Consider the following 8,291-nt stretch of genomic DNA (forward strand, 5'->3'; position numbering starts at 1 on the left):
TAGGGGTGAGTTCGAGGACTCAGTAAGGGTAATATGAGTTGCAGTAAATTAAAATGCATGACAATCATAGAATAATGTGAAGTGTATCATGCATGCAGGCCTATCCACCTCACCCTGATCCAGATTTTGGTGGCCCCACTGATTTCATTTAGGACCCCATCTCGAGACTCACACGGCCCCAATCTATAGCCCCATGCCTAGTCACTTCTCCCATAGTCTAATACAAGCCATGCCAAAATAAATTTACACACAAATCATATTAAACCTTACCGCGTGTTAATCACCTGCTTCACGTCGGTTTCACGTCCCAATTTCCTATACAATTATAAAATAAAAATAATTTAATTAAATGCGCAGTTAATTTTAATTACCGCGGTTACATTGCTAAATAATATAGCTAAAGATGTGATTAATTTTTAATTAACACTATTAAATAAATTTAAAATATTTTTATACCTCGTGTATACGCACAGGCAGAGTTTTTGTACTTCCCTAAATTTACCGCGTTACAGCAGTGGAAACACTACTATTTATAGGCGAGGAAGGGAGGGAAAATCGATTAGGTGAAGTGCTGGGGCCTAAGGAAGGCCCCAGATGCTGCCACGTGGCAGCAAGGGAGTGAGGAAGGGTGGCTGGGGTGAGGGGACACAGTCACACCACGTGGGATGGCCTGGGTGCTTCGCTGGCGCGCTTGGGCGCCCGCATGAGGGCCGTTTGGCTCCCCAAAATGGCATCATTTTGGGGTATTAGTGTAGGTGCTCTAGACCCAATCAAATTGGGCATGTTGTACACTGACAATTGTAATCATATTTATTATTTGAATAAGGAGTTGTTCAAATTCACAAGAAGTCATTCTATTAGTTTCTTGTTATTATTGTAATAATCAAATGAAACTAGACAGAAGTCCATATGATGTATACTGTGATTAATCTATAAAGATGTGAGATGATGCATCACAGTTTCTAGACATCATTAAACGTCCCAAGTCGTAGCAATGTCAAGAATGGACATTGACAATTGCGATAAGACTTGTATGTGCTATGTTTTTCCTATGTGATAGCAATGGGGGTCTCAAACCCATAGGCATGGGGATGTCTAGACAAGTACATAGGTGACCAATGTTGGAGAATATGTCACTGGACATGACTCGCCATGAGAATCCATTTTGCTTATATGTTGATGAAATTCTCAAATGAGATAAGTGTAACTAATCCTTGGACCTAAGGTTGTCACGGTCATCTCATAAGAAGACCGGTATGCTTTGACATCGTTTCGATGGGCCTAGACAAAAGCCGTACGTGGGCAATCGTTGGGTATATCGTGAGGCTTATGGAGATGGGTGGCATAGCCAAGATAGGACTCGTCTATCCCTTGATAAAGGATGATGTATCTAAGGCGCCTTCAGTGGATATTCACTTTAAATCCATGGCCATGGTGAAAGAGATCAATAAGGAGTTATTGATTTACTTTCTATTAAGTGAAGATATCCGGATAACCGAAGAAAAACTTATATGATCATAATCAAGCAACACATTGCCAACTTGAGATCACATAGGATACATTGACGAGAGGATCGTATTACACGGTAACCATGCTCGTGAAAGGTTATTTATGGATTATAAATCCTTCTGAATAATTGGGTAGGCATGATGCCTTGCTAGAGGCTAATATTGTCTTATGTGTTTGTACCAACACATTGCCAACATATTCGGAAGCCTAATGAGTCATACACAATAGGCACGGTCCCTGGCCTAAACCAGGAGAGTGGACGTATGGTTAAGTGGGACACTTCGACAAAAAGTTGAGCCGTCATAGGTTCTTACGGAAAAAAAAAAAACAAATAGACGTAATGACGTCGATAAGACGAGGAGTCGTCATAATGGAAAGAGTTTCCTAAAATGGCAATTGATTAAATTAGGAAGGAGTTTCTAATTTAATAATTTTCTATTTGTTGGAGTGGCAAATAGGAAATAAAATATATTTGGGCTTAAGTTAATATTTGGACTAAATTAGATTTGGGCCAAATATTAAATTAAATATTATATTTGGACTAAATTGGATTTGGGCCAAATATTAAAATAAATATTATATTTGGACTAAATTGGATTTGGGCCAAATATTAAATATTATATTTGGGCTTCAATTAGATTTGGGCCAAAATATTTTATTTAAACCTATAAAAGGATTTGGACCATTTAATTATATTTCTAGTTGGATTAAAATAAGTTTACTTAAGATTCTAATTAAATTAGAATTAATGGGCTGGCCCAATCCATTAGGGTTTTAGAAACCATAGGATATTTCTCTATAAATATCCCTTTATGGGTTGCCCAAAATAGTAGTGAGTTTTGGTGTCGTTTTTGAAGAGTTGAAAAACGTATTGCCGTCCACTTTTCCCCATTTCTTTTGGCATCAATTTGAAACATAGACGTTCTTTTCCGTCCATACACAAGCTATGAAAAAGGAGAAGGAGCTAGCACTCATATTTAGCTCTCCTTGCTAACGGACGCGTGCCGCGTATCACGAGTTAGAGGTCGGACGTTTGGACGGCTCAAATCCGTGAACGACTCGATAATCTAAATGTTAGATTTATTTATTTGTATGTGAATGATTTAATTTCTACATTGATCCAATCGCTGGGATCGGGGTAAGGTTCAAAATTTTTGAACTACACTGCTTGCCCCGTAGCGATCTTACTGAACTTTCATGGGGCGCCTTGGCTGATTAAAAATCAGCCTCCCCCCTATCGCGAGCGCTTGCTTCTCCATGGTCTCAATCTCACACCCCTCGCCTTCACACGCGCACGCACGACTGTCCGTGCCAGTAGCTTCCCTCATTCATATTATACCTACTAATTTTTTTAATGTGATCCTGGCCTATTTCTGGAAATCACGCTACAGCCCCCCAGCTTTACAGAATTTGCACAACACACACACACACACACACCTTATTTCTCTTATTTCATTTACTCCTTAAAATTCCAAAACCCATTAATTTAATTTATTTCTTTTTCCCCATTGTTCCACAAATATCCCCATAGCCACAATTCTTTAATAAATCATAATTAATTCATCTCAACCTCACAATTAACTGATACTCATACACAAATCACCATAAACCCAATGATTAATTATTTTTCAAAGTCTAGGGTGTTACAGGTGGTATTCTAGAAGATTCTCCTTAAGACACCTTTCCTTGATAGTCCCCTGATTTTCTTTTTGTGGAATCCTTTGATGAACAGTATCCCACAACCTTCTTTCAATTTCTCGAAGACATGTTTGTACTTCATTTTCTTGAGGTAATGGAGTATGCAAGAAAGAAATTTAAAGGAATGTATCCATCTGCCAAAGAGCTTTAGTGCCTCATTCATGACGTCACTTTAAAGTTTCATATTCACTAAGTGGAACAATTAGAGGAACCATTCCAGAGGCTCCAAGAACTTTAAATGGGGCAATCTCCCATAGTCTAGGATTAGGAGGGCTATCAACAGTAGGACCCCTTTTTGTCATGTCTGTTACCCATGTCTTGAGATCTTATGTTAACCATTTTAGTTTCCTTGGGCTTTTTGAAGATTTCTTAGAAACAACACCAATTGTTGTCACTTGAACACAACAATATTTATTTAATAGGAACGTCGTCGTCAAGCCTCTCAAACTCTGCAATAAAAAGAAAGATTACATGGCGCAAGGCAGGGCAAACACTCCAATGCTTAACTTAGACGTTGAACTTCATTGAAAACTTGAATGTAGTATTGAAATCAGTATCAGAGGTGTATCCCTTTTGGAACAAGGGCTCATCTATTTATAAAAGAGTATGAGATTTTTGTGATAAGTATCCTTGGTATTCCGAGATCCAGTAGAATTAGGATTCTTATAGATAATGTCTATTCTTTTCACAAAACTCTTGAAGAGATGTTTGGATGTCAGAGTTATCTTGTTTGCTCTTTATTTGGGACTTCTTCTAAAAAAGAAAAAATTTACAAGACATATTACAGGATGTTACTATCTCTTAGAGCTTGCTTATAGTCTCCGGGTGACTGTAATAATCTCCTAGTCTCTTTTAGTCTTCAGGAAACCATGTCTCAGGATTTCTTCTAATCGATCTCCAGAAGACATTTCGCATATTCAGGACACGTTCAATCTACTAGATACCCCTTTTAACCCAAATTGATACTTTGGGCTTTTTGGACTTTTTTATCTTTTAGTGTGCTTTTGCTTATGACACATCAAAACTATTGCACACTTGTAAGAAGCTAGTTATTGTTTATGTTGTGGGGTGCCCTAAAAAATCACTAAGTCTTAAGAAAGTCTCTCGATGAATCCAAAGTCCCTGGAAAGTCTCTGGGATAATAGTCACCTAGGCCCTCTAAAAAGGTCCCCAGGATGCTTTGGCCTCATTTGCATGAATCCAAAAACTCCTTTAGAGTCTCTCGAAAGAAGGATTCTTGGTGGCCCCGAAAACCTTTTCGAACCACTCGAAGATACTCATCGGGGCCCCTTCAACCCTGAAGATATCTCCACATCCTTCTACCTCACTTGATGCATTCCCTAGAAGAGTCTGAAGACTTGACCATAGGCCCCACCTAGTGCCTATAAATATTTTCCTTTTCCAAGGCAAACGTACCCTTTTGGGAACATTCTGACACGAGTTGTAACATAACGTGTCACTTTATGTGCATTTATAAATTTTGCGTAATTTTACTACTTATGCCATAATAAATGATTAAATTATAATTATTATTGCCAATTATTGAGCCTTGTTTTGCAGTGGAAGGAATTGAACGCCGTCATTCTCAATGTGCCAATTAGAAAATCCATAATTTGTTACTATGCAATTTTGTGTGTTATTATTAATTTAAATTACCAAGTATATTATTTTCCATCGAATTCGATTTAAGTGACTAAATGCATTTATTCGAGTTTGGAAAATTTTAGTAACACTTAATAGGATCTAGAACACAAATTAGTTTAATGTTGGGTTAATTTATAAGAGATATATTCTTGGCCCAATAAGTGAAAAAAAAAAAACCCAAAAGGCCCAAATAAAGCCCAACCTAGCTCAAAACTTATTAAAAACCCTCATTCATCTTTTTCCTTCCCTCAAAACTCACGTCCCTCTCCCTCTTCCTCTCAAACTCATGCCTCCCTCACTCCCTCTCACATCTCATTGCTCTCTTCTCTCTTCCCCAACAAGAAAAAGAAGAAGAATGTAATTATTCTTTTTATTGAACTTTTTCCAAATCAGCCCCTTTAATATGATTTGTATTTTACATATAATATATATATACATAGATGTGTTTGAACGCACATGATTGGTTCAATTTTATATCAATTGAATATTATAGGCATGCAATTTTGACAGATTTAATGGAATAATAAGGCTGTCCAGATTAAACAGCTTTTTGCACCTAATTTAAAAGTGTCTCACAGATTTTATATGTTGAATTTGGGGTGATTTAAATTGTAAAATGACCCCCTGTGAGTTATCTATCATCTAGACTTGGAATGACATCATTCAAAGGCTCGTAAAAGTTTTTATGACTTTTTTCATATACATGGGAAGATTTATGTGAGGACCGTGTTTTGGAGGATAGAAAAATGTTTTGGTATCCCAAATGTTGTGTTCATGAGCTCATTTTTTAAATATGATGAACTTATAGGATTTTTCTACATTCCATTTGAATCTTATAATTTTACAACACCGTTTCCTATTTCAAAATGATTTTTTTTTATTTTACTGTGTGCTGCCGAAAAAAAAAATCTGTTTGTGGATTTGGAAAATATTCTAAGAGTTCTTTAATATGAATCTTAATGTGAATATAATTGAGAATGTAGGCCTATGAGTTATTTAGCCCATCGAATTTGGTTCACATAATTTCGTGCTTTGGATTTCAAGTTATGTTTGCTTTCATAAGGGCCAACAGTTTGAATTCGTGCATTAGTAATGTTTCACTAGTAGGTTCCTATTGTAAATATTTTCTTTATATCCTTGCATTTATTACTATTTATACATATATTGTTATGATAAATTTGCTTAAGAAAATATAATAATGAGCTAGAGTTATATTTAGAAGTAAGGATTATTGAAATTTTTGAAATGAATGATAATGAACTAGGATTTTTGGCACATTGACGTTGTGGGCAACTAAGACTCCTCCACTTGCAAATCTAAGAAGTAAACTTTAAAGACTTCAGGTAAGTATATTCCCCTACTTTTCACCCTATGTTGAACGGTTAATGTGGAAATATTATGCTTTATGGTCGGCTTGCAAATATTTAATTCTAAAAATTTTTGTTACCATGTGTCATTTCCTTTTGTTCAATGAAATTGTTTGTTTTGAAATGCTATGGCACACACCCAAGAGGGGGGTGAATTGGGTAAATTAAAAATTTGTTTGAAACTTGAAATCCTTTTGATGGAAAATAAAAATTTAATGCAAGTGAGGAGAATAAAATGCTAGCAATGATAAACAAACCAAATAACACAAGCAAGAGAAGACACAAATGATTTATAGTGGTTCGGCTTAACCCAAACCTAATCCACTACCTTAACTCCTCACTAAGGATTTTGTAAACAATCCACTAAAAATCCCCATATCACTCTGGATAGGCCCTCTAGTAACAAGTTAGGAAAACTACAAACCTCCTACTTAGACAAGTAAGCCCTCTAGCTAGCAAAGTTAGGAAATACAAAAGTGTACAATAAAAAAAGGATATAAGAGATAAATCTCTTAGTTACAATGTCTCTCAAAATACAAACAAGGCTTGAATAAATTGATACAAATTAAAATCAAAGCCTTGAAGAGAGAAAAGTGAAGCACAATCACTATAAATACAAATGTGGATAAGATGTAAGTTCAGATCATTTCATTTCCATCCATTAACCTCTGTTTGATCTCCTTGATTTGTATTTACATGCATTCCAAGAGCTTTACCCAAACTAGCTGTTTTTGAGTCGTTGGAGATTATCAAAGACATAGACAGACTTACTAAATAGGTTAGTCGACTATATTTTTGAATAAAAATAAGATAGCTAGACCTATAGTCGACAGAACAAAAAATGTGAAGAAAATTTCTTCTAAAAGACACATTGATAGTCGACAAATTAAATCATGTTGTCGACAGAACCATGAGAATAGTTGACAGATCAAAACATAATCGACAGATGCAAAGCATAGTCGACGGTAACTAGACATATAGTCAACAATTTGAAAGTATTTAGTCGTCAGGATGAGGAGCATAAAGAAAGCAGAAAAATTAAATTCATTATAAATATATATTTGCACGCACAAAAACAGAAAGGAACATTTAGGAGTGATCGCAGCGCGCATATACATTAGTGCTTGGATAGAAGTTTTGCGCGAGATCGAATCTTGGCAGCAGCGTTCCAGAGTTAAATTTCTTTTGTAATAACATGTATGATTTTCTTAATATATTAGTTTGTCTGCTTAAGCAAACAAGGAAACATTAAGCTGGAGTGGTTCTATTCACAAACTTAAGTCTCCCCTAGCGTAGGTTCGATTCCTTTGGCTGCCACTTGATTTTTTTTTTTTTTTTAATTGCTTTTGATATTTAATTTATGTTTAAGCTCTTTGAAAAATAATTTTATTATAACATTTTTAATCAAATAAATATATAATGTTCCAAATGCCATAGAAATTTTTTCATAAGATTAGATTACTAAAACATGTATTTAATTACTTAAAAAATATAATATTCTAAATACCATTAAAAATTTATCATAAGATATTTTGGTATCGAATTTATTTTTCATTCAACAATTTTAATTAAATAAAAACATAATATATCAAATGTCATCAATAAATTCATAACAAGATTTTTGACATTCAATTGATAAAATTATTATTATGCTTAATTTATTAATTTGAAACACCAAGCTAATAAAATAACTTCATCATCAAAATATATCTCTCCCACATAAAAATTTCAGTAGTTGATTTTCAATAAATGATTTTCCAAAATATACTTTTTTTTTCAAATCTCCATCAAATATGTTTAAATAGAAGATCATAATTCATTTTGATTTATCAACTCATTTGAGATTGATTTTTGTTTGAAAACCATATTCTTGACAAACAACCTAAGGGATAATTTTTTTTTTCATCATCAAAACTAAATACAAGAGTAAAATATCAAAAATAATTAAGCATGCATATATATATATATATATTATGTCATTGCATCAATAAGCACGCATAGGCATCGATTAGAGAAAGTTAAATGTTTTTAAATGAAAAGTGTGGGAAAGTGCAAGTTTTCTTTCAAAGATAT

This window comes from Diospyros lotus, chromosome 4 (genome assembly GCF_014633365.1).
Source record: "Diospyros lotus cultivar Yz01 chromosome 4, ASM1463336v1, whole genome shotgun sequence".
NCBI lineage: Eukaryota > Viridiplantae > Streptophyta > Magnoliopsida > Ericales > Ebenaceae > Diospyros > Diospyros lotus.